At 40.2% G+C, this 18,413-nt stretch overlaps 1 protein-coding gene across 5 annotated transcripts in view; it reads right to left on the bottom strand.

Annotated features, from left to right (window-relative positions):
- RESF1 (retroelement silencing factor 1) overlaps positions 1–17,519 on the bottom strand; it is a 49,343-nt gene extending 31,824 nt beyond the window's left edge. For 2 of the 5 annotated variants that reach the window (XM_023738095.1, XM_023738094.1), the window contains exons 1-2: positions 16,837–17,519; positions 14,427–14,517 (exon numbers count right to left, since the gene is read on the bottom strand). The gene's annotated coding sequence lies outside the window, so the exon portion shown is untranslated. Of the gene's footprint in view, positions 1–14,426; positions 14,518–15,583; positions 16,383–16,836 lie in introns of those variants that run through there. The other 3 variants (XM_023738093.1, XM_004383630.2, XM_023738092.1) reach the window with 3 other exon arrangements.
- Positions 17,520–18,413: the final 894 nt, after the last annotated feature.

Genomic DNA, 18,413 nt, shown 5'->3' with positions numbered 1-18,413 from the left:
GTCTCAGTCAGACCACTAATTCTGGTCTTTTTACTAGAATTTGAGTTCTGCACCCCACTTTTCTCCTGCTCCATCAGGGACTCTCTGTTGTGTTCCCTGTTAGGGTGGTCATTGTGGAAGCTGGGCACCATCTAGTTCTTCTGGTCTCAGGCTGATGGAGTCTCTGGTTTATGTGGCCCTTTCTGTCTCCTGGGCTAATATTTTCCTTGTTTCTTTGGTGTTCTTTGTTCTCCTTTGCTCCAGGTAGGTTAGGACCAATTGATGCATCTTATATGGCCGCTTGCTAACTTTTAAGACCCCAGATGCCACTCACCAAAATGGGATGCAGAATATTTTCTTAATAAACTTTGTTATGCCAATTGACCTAGATGTCCCCTGAAACCATGGTCCCTAGATCCCTGCCCCTGTTATTCTGTCCCTTGAAGTGTTTGGTTGTATTCAAGAAACTTCTTAGCTTTTGGTTTAGTCCAGTTGTGCTGACTTCCTCTGTAGTGTGTTGTCCTTCCCTTTACCTAAGATAATTCTTGTCTACCATCTAGTTAGTGAATACCACCCCTCTCCCTCTCTCCCCACCCTTGTAACCATCAAAGAATGTTTTCTACTGTGTTTAAACCTTTTCTTGAGTTTTTGTAACAGTGGTCTCATAAATATTTGTCCTTTTGCGACTAATTTCACTCAGCATAATGTCTTCCAGATTCATCCATGAGTAAACAACCTTTAAATTGACTTTGACGTGGGCATGCTGTGATAAAAGCATAACATAGTTAATCTTTGTAAACTAATCTTGAAACACAATTCCACACAACCTCCTTAATCTGTAACCTTGAAGAAAGAATGTGTTATGAGGCTAATCTTTAACCCTGGAGAGAAGATGTAACATGCTAGTCTTTGAGGTCACACTGGCTCTTCCTGTGTGAGGCCAAGGTAAAGTAGTCACATAAAAATCCTGAATTTCTGCTCATTCAACTAGAGAGGGGCAGAGACAGAACCTCCCAGTAGAGTCTGACTCCCTCTTAAGACTGAGACTATGGACTGAGACTTTGTCCACTGCCATCAACGTCGGACCCTAGCTACGAGGGACCTCCACCTTCTTCGAGCCATGCTCAAGCCTTCCTCCTGAGACCACTGGTTAAAGGTAAATGCCTATGTCTAAAAATTTGAACTCTTAACATTATAATTGTTAATTATGATTCTCCACCTCTAAAAAAGAATGTCTTGAGGTCGTACTTGTTTATCCATGTCAAACCTGAGTATCTGTAATAATTTCTAAGATAAAAATCCTACAAGGGAGGTGTCCAATATTCACAGAATAAAACACAACACATAATCTCCCTGGGCCCCACATTTTTCACCTCTCCACCCCCAAACCAGTCACAGTCCGACTCTTCAATGCCCCTTCAAAGAAATCTCTTAATAGGGAATCTGTATTTGCTGCTTCAATTGCCCTTTATTCTGGTCACTTTTGTTTATTAAAACAGAGACATTTAAGAAAAAAAATAAACTATGAGGATATATCACATTCCCCACTTAGCTGACACCAACTGTGTGGAAAATATCAAATTTCACTTTTTCACTTCGTTGCCCCCTCTGTTCTGCCATTACACACGCAGCGCTTCTTCCTCTGACCCGAACCACCTGGAGCTAGAACTCACAAGTAAAGGGCACAATCCTTCAGACTGCCATGTCTGCCCAAGACTTCAGATGCCAGCTGCAAGCTTGTGAGTCCCCATGATTGTCACTCTGACCTGCTGGCTACAAATCTGGGAGTTTCGTCTACCCCCTTCAGGATACTAGCCATAAGTTCAGGGGTCAAGAACCCCCTTACTTCTGACCTACTGGCTCCCACTACTCACTTGGGTTTGATCATTTGCTGGAACTCACAGGACTCATGTATAATTATAGCTTCATTACAGCAAAAAGGATAGAAAAGAAGAGACACATAGGGCAAAGTCTGGGGGAGTTTCCTACGCGGAGCTTCCATGCCCCATAAAGGGACGTGCTACCCTCCCATATACATCGATGTCTTTCACCACCAACCAGGAAGCCCATGGAGATTCACTGTTTAGAGCTTTTACTGAGGATTTTTGCTATGCCATCAGGAGGTGGTCATTATGAGGTGGCATCACATGGTTGGTCCCTCCGGCCTGGCCAACCTCACCCAAGAGTCACCTCACCCGCATAACCTGTTGCTCAGGTATGGACTAAAGTCCTTATCAAAAACATTTAAGTTATTAGGAAAATTCTAAGACTTAAAGATTATCTCTTAGGACAAAGACCATATTCTTTGGGTAAGGTTAAATTCTAAACCCCACAGCAAGGTACATAAAATATAACAGGACAGTAATGTACCTACCACCCAGAATGAACAATTACTACACTGTGATTTTTTTTATTACATCGAAAAAACCTTCAATCTCATTTCTCAATTCCAGACACTATTATAAATAAATTCAATGTGTATCCTTCCAATATATTTTAAAGCACTGTGTGTGTAGAGGCGTATATATACAGATATATACGCCTCTACACACCCATCTGGATATAGATACCCAGAACCAAATAGTATCATTTGTATTTTTTTATTTACAATGAATGACATATTATACCTATACTAGAATGTCTGCTCCATGAGGGTTTGGACTTTGTCTTGCTCACCAGTGTATTCCCACTACCTGCCTGACACAAAGTACTCAGTATCTATTTGATGAAAATAATTCTGTAACTTCCTCTTTCCATTCAGTTTTAGCATTTTGAGGTCTATCCACTTTGATCTGTAGAGACCTAGTTTTAAGCCAGTAGAAAGATGACAGTATTTCAACTCTACAGGATATATGCAGAGAGGTTTTCTGCATGGAGAATAATACTACTAATTATAATCTGCTTAATGATCAATGTATCAGTCTTAAAACTAATACGTAATATCCTTCTAAACATTTAAAGATACCTTACATAAACCCTAAATATAATTCTGGAAAGGTCTCCTACTTAAATTATAATCACAAAAACTTAGTTAAAAAATTGGTGCTTCCATGAAATTACTAAAAAAACCACTGAAAACTCATTTAAAAAATTTAAATCCTACACTAGAAAATATTCTTAATGCAAGAGAAAGCAGTAAGAAGGAACAGAGAAAGAAAAGACATGAGAAACAGAAAACAAGAATTAAAATGGCAGGCATAAATGCAACTGTATCAATAATAGCATTAAATGTGAACAGATTAAACAGTTCAATCAAACAGCAGAGAATGTCTGACCAAAAACAAACCCAAGATCCAACTATATGCTGCATCTAAGAACACACTTTAAATTCAAAGATACAAATAAACTGTAAGTGAAAGGATGGAAATAAGATATATTGTGCAAACAGCTGCCACAAGAAAACTCGACTGGCTACACCAACGAGAAAATAGACTATAAAATAGAAAATGCTACTAGAGCTAAAGGAGGGCATTTTACAATGATAAAAGGATCAATCAGGAAAATATAACAACTATAAACAGATGTAACTAACAAAGCCCCAAAATACACAAAGCAAAAACTGACAGAAACAAAGGGACAATAATGGTCAGACACTTCAATACCCCACCTTTCAATAATGGACAGAACAAATAGGCAGAAGATCAATAAAGAAATAGAAGACTTCCGCATTATACACACCCACATTCCTTTCCAGCAAAGGTAAGAAAAGCCAGACTACTTTAATCTATAGGTGTGTGACTAATGGTCCATATGTTGCCTTGTAGGTATAATGCCTCTCCCCCAACCCCCACAGCTACCTTGGCAGTTTCTGTGGATTGAATCTAACAGTCCCAGGACTCTTGTCAAGAAGTGGACAACTGAAGGGTCAGTAAGTAGTCTTGTAAGGGAAGCAGGTGCCATCAAGTCATCAGAGAACTGGATTCTTATACACTGTTGTGGGGAATTCCCTTAGGAACATCCTTGCCATGACAGGCTATAGGTAAATTAGCAAACTCTAAACTTTCATCCTAAACATAGTTAGCAGTTTGGCTCTATTAACTGTATCCATCTGGTTGTAGGTTTTACAGATACACAAATAGGTGACTAATTTATTGCAGCTAGTAAGATGCGGTAGCCTTCAATGGGAGGAACGCGGTCCTTGTGTTTGATGTTGAAGTGCTATGGCCAAAACTGGGGAAGTTACGACTTATAATTCATGTACTCATACTGCACAGAGTGAATCCATAGAGGTTTCCTCTTTGTCACATTGAAAATATTACTGAACATTCTTTTTCCTTGGGCACTCTGGGGATCAATTGTTTCTGCTAAAGGAGTGACGGGAAGAGAGCCAAATCTGAGGCTAAGTTCTAATGTCTTTTAAAACTTTTACGTAAAAATATCTTATATCTTCCAGACAGACAAAGTCTATCTTCAGGTTTAACTGGTTTTGGATTGAAATCTTATACGGTATTATTACTGGTATTACTTCCTGTAAGAAAACTGGAGAGAAGGTGAGTCACGAAAAACCCCAAGTTGTGAATTATAAAATTAAGATTCATTTGTAAAACGGGAAAAAGAAATGAAAACCAAATGGCTGCAAGAAAGTATAAATATAACTATGGATGTGGACTGTCCCATAAAAATTCATAAAAATCTCACTAAGGTTAAGAAAGAATTTGTGAAAAACAATTTTTCATTTTAAAATGTTCTACATGGAAGCTATGCAAAAAGTGTAGCTTAACTGAAAAACTGTCTACCCAATAGATTCCTTTATTTATAAGGCAGCCTTATAATATTACAGAAAATTACAAACAAAAAAAAAAACCCTAAAAATTACACCTTCAAGGAAAAATCAGTATCTTACACACACACATAAATAGAAAGAATTTTACAAAAATGGACCTATTATATTGTGGTAGGCCATGGCCAGCCCCTATTGCTCCCCACCAGACAAGCGGCAGGTGTGGCTTCAAGGGGCACAGGTCAGATTCCAAAAAGAGGCAGTAAATGCCAGGATCAGTGCCAGAAATCTCACGTTGGACAAGGAAGCTCCAAGAGTCATGCAGGCTAAGGTGTCTGCATAACAGTGAGGACTGGGTGTTTAAATACCATATAGTATAGGGAGAACAATGTGCCTCCATGCAGGGGCGTCTATAAACAATGATTAATGGGGTTGTTTTTGTACTAGTTAATAGGTTTCAACTGACATTACCATGAAGTCAGGTCAGTGCTCAGTAAGGTGCTCTAATTTCTCCCCAGAGTTCTTTGCAGGCAATTCATCTCGTATTGTTCAGGACCCTCTCAGCCCCTGCTACAGGTCAGATAAATGGCAAGAAACAGAATATGAACATACAAATTACCATAGCAAAAAGTGTTTTATATATAGGGTGCGCATTATCAAGAGTGAATGATAGCACTAAAAACAGCTGAGAAACAACAGGCATAGAAAAACACCTGTCCCAGGGCAACCAAAAGATGTATCTCTAGACGATGTCTAGCAGTCTTCAATAAATATTTGTTGAATGAATAAAATAAACAATACCCAAAATTTCTGAACACCTAGTTAAAAAAGAAGCTTCTTTCTAAACTTTTGAACTAGGGGAAAGTCCTAACTACTTTTCATCTATGCCGACCGCAGACATCACTTTTCATCTGTAATTTCAGTTAAGTATCTCGAAATTTAAGACTTCTTAAAAAAAAAAAAATTAGGTATTAATACTATTATCATACTTGAAAAAAAACATAAATTAGTTCTGGTGTTTTAAATGGAAACTTTCCCTTATTGCTTTATAAGTCCCACTCTAATAGGTTCCACAATGCAGAATATATTTGGATAGTATGGAATCCCTCCCTGGGTGGCGCAAACAGTTAAGCACTTGACTACTAGCTGGAAGGCTGGCAATTCAAACCCACAAAGAGGCACCTCCAAAGACAAGCCTGGCAATCTGCTTCCGAAAGGTCACAGGCTTGCAAACTTTAAGGAGCAGTTCTATTCTGCACACATGGGGCCGCCATGAGTTGGAATCCATTGATGGCAACTAACAACTACTCAACAAGAGCAGAATTTATTTGAATAGTTGACAATGATGTAGCTAAAATGAGGAAAGCCAGTATTTCACTGATTTGCAATATCGGCATCTGTGGAAGAATTTTTCTTTAAAAAAAGCTATAGATGTTTCTATAAAGTCAACAAAATCACAAACACCAACAATTAGGTGTAAAGCCACTCTTCTGGAATTCCAAAAATATCATGAATTAATCAACCTATACTGGCTCTGGCTTTTTTTCATCCTTAGTTATAGAAGAAATTAGGTTATCAGTCCTTGAAATAGGCTTTCAAGAATCTGTTCTAAATTTTACAGTATTTCAGAGGCAACTCTAATACTACTACAAATAATAAAAGCTAATATTTCTTGAGAATTTACTGTGTCAAGCACTATGCTGAGTTCTTTAAATCCATATCTCACTTTTCACTGTCACAACAACATTAATGAAGTCAACGACAAGAAGCCAAGCAGTCCTGCCTAAGCAATAGCACTGTGGCCAACGGTGTCATATAACTACCAATGTTATAGTTGTTAGACTGGCTTGCCACACTTCCATAAATAAGGTCACTAAGGCAGCAAGAAAACTGGGAAAAACGCAACTCACTAAACATCCAAAACTGTGAGAAGTTGTGAATTGGGGCAGTTCTACTCTGTCCCATAGGGTCACTATGAGTCAGAATTGACTCGACTGGCAGTGACTTTGGTTTTTTGGTGACGATGGTACCAAATGGATTCAAACAGTTTACTACTTAAACAGCAAAAGTGAAATCAATGTCTGTAGTCCCACAGGATAACACTGAAACAGAGGAGCCAGATGGCCAGAGGAGCCAGATGGCCAGAGGAGCCAGATGGTGAGCGAGCAACACAGGCTGTGGAAAAGCCAAATCTGAACTGTGGCCATTTTAGAACCTGAAGCTACCCCCCAAGGAGGAGAGGAGGTGGTAAAGTCCTATGCTCAACAATGGCTATTTCTCACAAGGCTGCTTATTTCCCTTTGTTCCAGGAGGACCTGCAGTGTGTCCTGCAAAGGCAGGGGAGGTCAGACTGAGATTAAGCCCTAACTGGGTGGCCTGTGGACACGTGCAAAGTCTTCAGGGCATGAAGCTGTGGTAAAGCTCTTCCTGTACACAACTCTATCCTCCAACCTTTCATGGATCCAGCTTTGAATTCTTTTCAGATGAATAGGCCATATGACCAGATAACTAATTAAATGTACTAGTAAGTGCTTGGATCAAATCCTTTCTTTTTGTTTTAGGCAATACTGGGTAAGAGTGACTATGTCTATAACATAGCAGCTGGATGGTCACGCCTCTTTGGCCACAACCAGGTTCCCCATCCAGAATTAAGCAAGCAAAACAAGTCACAGATACCATCAAGGTTCACTGGTGGGAGCCAAACAGCTTTCTCTCTGAGGTGGGAAATAAAGTGCTCAACCATTTCCTGATTAATCTAGGTGCGGCATGAGGTTACCGACAATGGCACATATCCCATGTTGATGAGCCAGCGTAAGTTCAAAGCAACATGACTAATTATCACCATTCATGCAAGAAAGTTTACACTAGCTTGTTTTGCTTCTAGAGCAGAGGCCAGAAACAGAATTCAAGCTGCCTTTACTGGCTGTATTATCCCTAATAAGGGAATTACAGAACAGAGTACACCTGAAGAGGGAGTCAGCTATCCTTCCTTAGAGTTCTCCCTAGTTAACTCTTCCCTGGAGCTCTCTGTGGATATGCACCTCAAGGAAAGATGACCCACTAGAGGGATGGCGGTCTTATATATCTGGAAATCTCTGACACATTACAGATTAGTTGACCAGCGTGTAGCAGAGACAAGTAAATGCCACGTAAGAAGCAATTATTCTGTTTGGCTGCAAACTGTAGGAGTACAGGTATCATTTACTACTTATTAGCCAATTTTGTGCCCCTTCAGGTGGACAAGGAACCCCGGTGGCTCAGTGGTTAAGAGCTCGGCTACTAACCAAAATGTTGGCAGTTGGAATCCACCAGCTGCTCCTTGGAAACCCTATGTGGCAGTTCTACCCTTTCCTACAGGGTCACTAGGAGTAGGAATTGACTCGACGGCAACGGGTTTTCAGATGGACAAACTCCTTGAGTGGAACTGAACATTCCTATAGAGCAGGCTGAAATCCTCAGAAGAGAAATTGGATAAATTCTGTTAGTTCCTGGTTGATTACACAAGTCATAGCCCACTTCTCAGTGTCTACTCTGGTTGGTCCAGGTTCTGTTAAAAGGGTTGCAAAAACCTCAGCAGAGGCATCTTACGTCTTGTTGACATGGGGTTAAGATCAAATTTTTACAAGACTGAGGGTGAGAATTAATGATCCAAGGGAACGTCAAGTCAGCAGGGTCAGGTAAAGGATGACAGGTCTAGCAATCTGTTAAATTCAGAGTGGTAGCTATGGTCTGGAGGCAGTGGTAGTCCAGCTGTAAAATTCTCACCTTCCATGAGGGAAACCCAGGTTCAATCACCAGCCAATGCACCTGAAGTGCAACCACCACCTGTCTGGCAGTGGAGGCTTGCAGGCTGCTGTGATGCTAAACAGGTTTCAGTAAAGCTTCCAGACTAAGACAGACTAGGAAGAAATGCCTGGCAATCTACTTCCAAAAAAATCTGCCAATGAAAACTCTACAAACCACAACAAAATGATCCCATTGTGCATGGGATCATCATGATTCAGGGGCCAACTCGATGGCAGCTAACTACAAAAACAGCTATGGTCTAGGAAAAACATACAAGACATTTTGTTTTTCCTTAATTAGGAGACCATGACTAGGCAGAAGATCAACAGGAAACAGGTTTGAGATATACTACAATCCAACTACACCTAATAGATATATATAGAAGACTTCTATAGAACACTCTACCCAACAACGGCAGAGTACACATTCTTCTCAAGTGCACATGGAACACTGCCTAGGAGAAAATAAACTATAGTTTGTTAGACAGTTAAACAAGTTTCAATAAATTTAGGATTGAAATTATACAAAGTATGTTCTCTGATAACAATGGAATGAAACTAGAAAACAGTAACAAAGCAATCTGAAATGTCACTAATACATGAAAATTAAACAACACACTCCTAAACAATCAATGGGTCAAAAAAGAAATCATGAGGAAAATTAGTAAGCACTTGGAGATGAATGAAAATGAAGACACAACATACCAAACTTACATGATGCAGTGAAAGCTGTGCTCAGACAGAAATTAATAGCTGTAAAGCCTATATCAAAAAAGATCTCAAATAAAAAAAACTTGCACCGCAAAACACTGGAAAATGAAGACCAAACTAAACCCAAAGCAAGCAGAAAGAAGGAAATAATGATTTGAGAGAAAATTCATAAAATAGAGAAGAACAACAAAACCACAAGTGGGTTCTTTGAAAAGGACAATGAAATTAATAAACCTTTAGCTAAACTGATCAGGAAAAAAAGAGAAGACAAAGTACTATAATTAGGATCAAAAGAAGGGCATTACCGACCTTACAGACATAAAAAAGGATTATACGGAAATACTATTAGCGACTATATGCCAAAAAATTAGATGAAATGGACAAATTCCTAGAAAGACACAAGGACCCAAACTAACTTAAGAATAAAAACTCTAAACAGACCTATAACGCAAAGAGACTGAGTGAGTATTCAAAAAACTACCCACAAAGAAAATCCCAAGCCCAGATGGCTTTACTGATGAATTTTATCAAACATTTAAAGAATATTTAAAACCAGTTATTCACAAAACCAAAACAAAAAACATTGCCATTGAGTCATTTCCAATTCATGGCAACTTCATGTGTTAGAATGCACAGAACTGCTCCATAAAAGACCTAAATAAATGGAAAGACATCCCACATTCTAGGATTGGAAGACTTAACATTGTTGAGATGGAAATACTCCCCAAGGTGATCTACATATTCAATTCTAAAGGCCTTGTCTGTGGAACAGTAAAGGCTGATCCTAAAATTCATACAGAACTGCAAGGAACCAAAGTTGAGGGACTCAAAGTTTCCTATTTCAAAATTTACTTCAAAGCTACAGAAACTAAGACTGTGTGGTGCAACCACAACCACAGAGATCAATGGAATATAAATCCAAGTCTACAAGATTCCACTATATTTATGCTTAATTGATTTTTGACAAGGTGACCAATACTACCAAACCGGAGAAAGAACAGTCCTTTCAACAAATGGTGCTGGGACAACTGGATAAAAATGAAGTTGGACCCTTTCCTCACAACACATAGGAAAATTTAAAATTGATAATGACCTAAATGTAAGAGCTAAAACTATAAACCTCTTAGAAGAAATACAGATGTAAATATTCATGGCCCTAGATTAGGTTTCTTAGATGACATCAAAAGCACAGTGACAAAAGAAAAAATAACTTGGGACTTACTGAAAATTAAAAACTTTGGTGCTGCAAAAGATACTATCCAGAAAGTGAAAAGAAAATCCACAGGATAAGACATATATTTGCAAATGGTATTCCAGATAAGGGACTAGTATCCAGAATATATAAAGAATTTACAACTCAGTACAAAAACAACCCAATTTAAAAACTGGCAAAGAATTTGAATAGACACTTTGCCAAAGGACATATACAATTGGCCAATAAGCACATGAAAAATGTTCAACATCATTAACCATTAGGGAAATACAAATCAAAAACACAATGAGGTTCCATTATGGACTGAACTGTGTCCTCCAAAAAGGTACATCGAAATCCTATCCCCTGTACCTGTGAATGGAAACCCTAGTGGTGTAATAGTTAAGAGCTACAGCTGCTAACCAAAAGGTCAGCTGCTAACCAAAAGGTTGGCAGTTCGAATCTACCAGGTGCTCTTTGTAAACCACATGAGGCAGTTCTACTCTGTCCTATAGGGTTACTATGAGTCAGAAACAACTCGAAGGCAACAGGTTTTTTGTTTTTTTTTCCCCCTACCTGTGAACGTGACTTTGTTTGGGGATACAAGGTTCATCTTTGTAGCTGTTATCAGTTAATACAGTTGGGTGGGTACTAAACCCTTCTGAGCGGTGTCTTATAAAGGGAGAAAAGACACAGTGCCAAATGGGGTAAGACAACATGTGGGGATCTGGTCTACAGGCCAAGGAATGCCCAGGATACCAGAAACTGTAAAGAATAAGGAAAGATGACCCCCTAGAACAGACAAAGAAGAGTGCATAGCCCTCCTGACTTCTAGCCTGTAGAACTGTGAGAAATAAATTTCTGTTCTTTAAAGCCACCCATACTTTGTGGTCTTTTGTTAGAAGCCTCAAATTTGTTACATCTCAAGAGAATCTCAGCTCTTGTAATTAAATCTTTTCAACCATTGTAACTCCGAGTGGAAAAATGTATAGTTCTAATTTCACTTGGGGACCCTGGTGGTGCAGTGGTTAAGAGCTTAGCTGCTAACCAAAAGGCAGGCAGTTCAAATCCACCAGCCACTCCTTGGAAACCCTATGGGGACAGTTCTACTCTGTCCTGTAGGGTCGCTCTGAGTTGGAATCGACTAGATGGCAACGGGTTTGGGTTTTTTGGGTTTAATCTCACGTGAGACCTCCAACTCTGCTACCCTTAATTTATAAGTACACTTAGGGTCACAAGAATGTAAGCACTGCATAGCTACCTCTTCCTTATTCTGATAAGGAGAATCCCAACAAAGCATTCAGAATTCTTCAAGGCCCACATGATTACTTCTTTCTTTACAAGCCTTCTTACAAAGTAAATTTTAACTTGCATTTGTATAACCAGAGTTGAAAAATTGATTTCACAACCTGTTCTCTCTTCATCTCAAATTAAATGCTTTCCATTGTCTGTTTAACATAGGAGTGTGCCTCCATTTTTTTTTTGTGGGGGGGAGGTCTATTTAACATAATTAGACAAAGTAAGCATTCTTTAAATTTACTTTTATAAATACATTTTTAAACAATTATTTAAAACAAAAACATTTTCCATCAATTTCTGAGGCATCTGAGATCCTATTGTATAGGAGACACTGATAATCTAAAAGGGAAATCAAGGAAACAAATAAGAGTGCCATCAGGTGAGTACAGCCACAGAAGTAGTGTGGAAGAATAAAACTTAAAGGCAACTCTGCCCTGGCTAAAGTGAATTTATTGGTAGCGTTCTTGATTTAAAAAAAGCTTGCAGGTAAAAACCAAAGTAGTGTTTGGTACTCCCTGGCTAAAAAGAACGTACAATAGAAAATACAGTGATGGGTTTGATCAACACAAAGCTTATGAGTTGATTTAGAGCTTAAATGAGCAAACACAATTTCCAATAAGACATAGTGTTAATTGTTTTAGACTAAAATATATTTCCTCTAACAAACATATTATCTAGAATTTACTGAGCACTCGACATAATGTTAAAACTATTGAAAGTTGTTCTAAGTTATATATATTAAAAGGTATTACTATTATCTCCATTTTACAGATGAGGTGGATGAGGTTAAGTAATTTTTCCATCATTGTGTGGAATGAGTGGTACAGCCAAGATCTGAACCTCAGTGGCTTGACTGCAAGGGCTATGATCTTAAATATTAAAAATAGACTAGTTTGGCCAACACTAGTCTAGTTGTCATGGAGTAGTTATATGAGATTAAATCAACTGGCCTTGGGTAGGGGGGATTTCCTTACATAATGTAATTGAATGTAGTATAATAACTTTATATCTAAAGCCAATGCAATGTAATCATCTTCTGCGGTACAATATAATATAATCAATCAGTTGAGTTCATAGTTAGGGTGGATTCTAAACCTAATCACTTCTGAGTTATAGAGATCAGAATAGACATGGAGACAGAGACATAGGGAAAGACAGATGCCATGTGTCTGCAAGCCAAGGAACACTAGGGACTCCCAAAGGCCCCCCCAGGGCTACCAACAAGCAAGGAATCGACCCCAATTTGAACTTTTAGTTTACAGAACTGTGAGAAAATAAATTTCTGTTCCTTAAAGCCACCCTCTTGTGGTATGTGTGTTACAGCAATAATATGTAATTAAGACAGGATGGAAGCCTAGGAGATATTCATCATCAGAACACTTCGGCTGTATAGCTTGGTATCTCATGGAGCAGAAGGTTCTCCCAGAGTGGTGCTCTGTGCTGCATTCCCCCACCCTAGATGCCAGAATAATAATAGAGAAAGCAATGAAACTAACAGGGTATACAGAATCTGATTTCAGTAAACATTACAGCCAAGGAAAACCTATAATTCCACTCTGTAGCGCATGGGGTCACCATGAGTTGGAATCAACTTGTTTGGGATAGGTTTCTTTGTTGTTTCTGGGTTTTTTGTTTTTTTAATAGTAAATAATCTTAAATAGACCTCTGCTTGGGTAACTTCCACTTTAATCATCTCACCATAAACAATCTCTTCTTCCTTATCCTCCTAAGATGGACAACTGAATTGACAGTACATCAACAATAAAGGGGCTCTGGTGTCAAAAATTAAGCACTCGGCTGCAACCAAAAAGCTGGTAGTTCAAACACACCCAGCAGCTCCACAGGAGAAAGAACTAGTGATCTGCTTCTGTGAAGATTATAGTCAAGAAAACCCCATGAAGCAGTTCTGTCATATGGGGTAGCTATGAGTTGGAATGGACTCGCCAGCACCTAGCAAGATGTCAACAATATTATCACCTCTTGTGCCTTGTCATCAAATCATGTCCCATAGTTGCTTCAATTTTTAACCAACACCGAGTTAATATTTTGAGTTAGTAACTTCACTCCTCAGCAGATAAATTATTCCAAAGTAGTGTCAAAGAGTAACACTACGTACTCTGTTCAATCAAAGCAGAGTTTTATTGAGAGCAAGACAGTTTAAACTGGGGATACGCAGAGTCCACAAAGTGGAACTATGTGCTCCGAGAAGTCACAGGCATCCAGGCAATGTTTATATTATTAAACCAGAAACTAACAACATAATATAATGATTGGCTTACCAGTGATTTGTAAAAGTCAAATGTGGGTTAACAAATGTGGGGAGGTGGTTTACAGTGATTGGTGAATGTAACATATGTGGGTTTACATGATTGATTTAAAAAGTCTTTGTTTCGTTACCACTTGTTGACTATAGGGGGTTTACAGAGTGGTTACAAATCGATCACAGGACATTCTTTTCTGCTGATGTAGCTTTCTTGTACAATGTAGTTCCTGGGAGCAGCTTGCATGGCTTGCTTACAAAAGAAAACATTTCCTTAGATACCAGATTAAATCTGTTTAAACGTTAACTTCTTAGAGTAGAGCAGCCTTTTTCAAAATGGAGTTTGAGTTCAGACCCAGAAGCAGTCATTCTTCAGTTAAGTGCCCCACAGATTTAAATTTTAGGGGGCTATATCTCAGTAGTATGTGAATGATTACTTAGTTAAATCAGTGTAGACTTCTCAGAGGTTAACATGCTTACCTTTAAATACAATTTTACCATTCAATTATTGTATATTCCTGTTTCACTCCAGACATGTCAATTCCCTCTTCACATACACACTTCTTTGGTCCTAAGAACAAACAAGAAATATTTTATAATTAATAAGAGGCACATGCTAATCTGTTACATGATATGACATTGCAATTAGATAACTAACTGGGTTACTTAAGGTTGCACCTATTGAAAAATCTGATCAAGTCAATTAGAGTTAGCACGGTTTATTGACTGAGATTGGCCCTATCAGCGTAGTAGTTAAGAACTTGGCTTGGTAACCAAAAGGTTGGCCGTTCATATCCACCAGCGGCTCCTCTGAAACCCTATAACCCTATGGGACAGTTCAACTGTCCCATAGGGTTGCTATGAGTCAGAATGAACTCGGCAGAAATAGGTTTGGTTTTATTGAGTGAGAAACTGTATAGGGAGCACCCCAAACTGAAAATGGTGAGCAGGCTGGGTTAATAGTTACAAAGCCCTTTTAAAGCTTAGGTTAAGTATCTTACCTTTAGATTTGATTGGTTAGTCACATTTATTTTCCCTTTTGTTTTGAGAAAGCTGGTCACTGAATGCTAAACTGGCTTATCTCCACAGGATAAATGCTGCTAACTCATGCTGATAAGGATTAACTCATGTTGATAATAAGGAAAACTTGCCTATATGTTGGATTCTGTGTGAAGCTGTTGTTTCTTAAAAGTGGCCTTATGACTAATTTGTTTGGCTGTTGACCCAGGGAAGCCATTTTAACTCTTGCCTCTAAAAATCTTTAACATACCTAAAACACAGCAAGTTTAGTGAATTCTTAATTGTGCTGAGTATCAAAAGTAGGAATTAGGTCTGACCCCAAAATATCACTCACTTTTTAAGCTGGAATTCTTGGGTGCTCCTCTAGGTCCACTACTGTCCTATCTTTGCAAAATAAAAACACTTATACTAGCAATTTTATTTATCTTTGAACAAAGTTTGAGCGATTAATCTGCTAGCATAGTGCCTAACACGCAGGAAGCTCATTTTTTGGAAACTGAGGAAAGGTTTTAAAGACAATGAGGAAACTAACAAAGTTCTAAGTGATTGGTTAAGGGAAAGGTCTTTAATTTGGGGGGAGGCATTATAAAAGTGTAGAAAGATAACTCATTGGTTACCGTCCGGTTTGGGTTGCTTTATGATTGGCTGGCTTCCGTTCACTGGGTCAGAAGGACGTTTAACTGGGAAACTGATATAAACCAGGCTCTTAGGTCCCAACTAGTGCATTCCAAAGTCTGCGTCTGCGGGTACGTTGTCTCTAGAGAGAGGTCTGACCTTACCCAGGACAGGTGGCATAAATTTTGTGCAGCTCTGAAAAGTAGTCCTGGAAAAATGTCGGGGGTTTCTGTGAGATTAGCCAAAATTTATAGCTTGAGTTTGAACATGTAACAGATTTACTAAGAGAACCAGTTTGTACAGGAAACAAATCAGTAAGTAAAACCTTAACATACCGCAAGTTATTTACTGACTAAAACTTAAACATGATTTAGAGCTAACAGACTTAGCAGAAACTTAAAAGCCCCAAACAAGCTATGCGGTCTGCCTATTAAAATTCACCCCGAAGCCCACACACATCACCTGCTTATCTCTTTATTTTGAAGGCAGGAACTGAAAGTATTACTAATTGTACTCCTACAATTCCCCCGAAAGCTTGCTGCTAAACTCAAGACCCTAAGGACATTTTCGCGTCCCTTGAGAACATCTAAAATGGGTAAGCATTCACGCATTTAAAAATACCTCGAGGAACTAACTACTGCAGAGGTACAGAAAGCATCTCTGGCACTGAAGCGTTCGCGGGCCGCTCGGAGATGCAAGCGGAGCAATTCTGTTTAGCGAGGTCTGCACAAACGGCGCGGGAGGAGGAGGAGCGCTCGATAAATAGTACACACAAAACAAAGGTTTTTTTTTTTTTTATTCTTTTCGCTCCGGCGACAAGGAAGAATAAAAAACATAAGCAACTCTCACAACCACCCATCTAACCAACTGCCTCATAGTTTAACAAAATGATTACTCGCTCTCGCCACCCGCGACCTCTTGGTAAAGAAGCAGTTTAAGGAAAACAGGCAGCGAGGCGCCGCCCTTCGGATCAAGGGCTCCGGCGTCGGCAGCGGGCCAGGACCCCGCCCAGGCGACGACAGGCGGCGAGCGCTGGGGGCCGGAGGGCAGGGCTCGGGGCGACCGCCCGGGGGTCGGGCGCGCTAGCCGGGCCAAGGCCCGCGGCCTGGGGCTCCGTCCCCCCGGCAGAACAAAAGCGCTTGGCCGCCACACCCCCAGACCCGCCCCGCGGGCACCTCGGGATCCCCGCGCCCACGTCCCTGCTGGCAACTCCAGATGCCGAGTGAGGGGCCTCGAAATACCCGTCCCTACTTACCGACGAGCACGAAGTCCGAGTGCGAATAGCTAGGAAGACGCCGTATCTAGGAGAGCGCCGCCGGGCTCCTTAGCCCCAGAGTTAGTCAATTTAGATCCGCCTCTAGGGGCGGGTCGAACAACGAAGCTCCAGCTCCGGAACAGCTGGGCCCCGCCCCGGGCGATGACGGCGGCTGCGAAGCTGACGCCGCGCGGGTCCTAGTGCCGCCCAAGTTAGCAGCGGCCTTGGCTATCCCGGTCTTCCAGCACGTCTGCCAAGGTTAACACAGCGCACTCACATATCTGATCACATAAACCGGCTCGAGCAGTGGTCCTCTACTTTTAACTTGAACAGAATCGCCTGGAGGGCTTGTTAAAAAGAGATTGACCAGCACCACGGCAAAATTGCTGATTCAGTAGGTCTTGGGTGGGACTGAAAATTTGCATTTCTAACTATTTTCTAAGCAATGCTAAAAGCTCTAGTTTCAGAACTAGGGCTAAGAATCTAGAGCTGGAGTCGGCAAATTTTTTTCTACCAAGGTACTGTAATAGTTTCCCTTTGTTGTTGTTGGCTTCCTAAGGCTGCCTTAAAAGTACCACAAAGTGGGTGGCTTGTAAGAAGGGAAACTTAACTGTCTCACAATTCTAGAGGGTAGGAGTCCGAATCCAGGGTGTCTGCAGGCTATATGCAGAGGAACGTTTTCAAAGAAAAGGAGTTTTTATAGGGACAAGTAAACAAAGGAATCTCCTCTGAATCATTACGGAATGAGGAAGGACCAGAGGGGAATGAGGAAGGACCAGAGGGGAATGAGGAAGGACCAGAGGGGAATGAGGAAGGACCAGAGGGACGGATCACCCAATAAGCAAGGTAAACACAGGTCTACTTGTGCTTATTTACTATTCTGTAGTGCACAATTTCACTGTTTTTCACCACATGACGTGGTGAAACCCATGTGAAATTGTACATTGCGGATTGGTAAGTAAACACAATTAAGCCCCTGCATACTTTGCTTACTGTAATCTCATGCATACCTTGCTTACTGGTTAACCAGGCCCTTAATTTATGCTCTGGGCTGCTAACCAAAAGGTTGGGGGTAGGAACCCACCAGCAGCTCCAGGGGAGAAAGGTGTGGCAGTCCACTTTCTAAAGATTTTCAGACTTGGAAACCCTTTGGAGCAATTGTACTCTGTCTTAGATGGTCACTATGACTCCGAAATGACTACATGGCATTGAGTTTGGTTTGGTGATTTTTTTTTTTTTTTTTTTTTGCATGGCTCTGAAGGCTTTAAATAATCCCTTCTTGTCTTCCAGATTCTGGAAGACCCAGGCGTTCCTGCCTTGCAGTTGCAGCATTAACTCCACTCTGCCTCTGTCATCACATGTTCGTCTTCCCTCTGTCATCACATGTTCATCTTCCCTCTCTGTGTCTCTGTGTCTCTTCTTATTTACAAAGACACCAGTCATATTGGATTAGGACCCACCCTACTCCAGTATGAGCTCCTGTTAACTGATAACATCTCCTACTAATGATAACATTTCCAAACAAGATCACATTCACAGAACTTCAGTCTATCTTTATGGGAAACAGAATCCAGTGC

Source organism: Trichechus manatus, unplaced genomic scaffold, assembly GCF_000243295.1.
Source record: "Trichechus manatus latirostris isolate Lorelei unplaced genomic scaffold, TriManLat1.0 scaffold00112, whole genome shotgun sequence".
Lineage (NCBI taxonomy): Eukaryota > Metazoa > Chordata > Mammalia > Sirenia > Trichechidae > Trichechus > Trichechus manatus.
The sequence above is the reverse complement of the archived record's forward strand: the minus strand, read 5'-3'. Positions and strand labels throughout refer to the sequence as shown.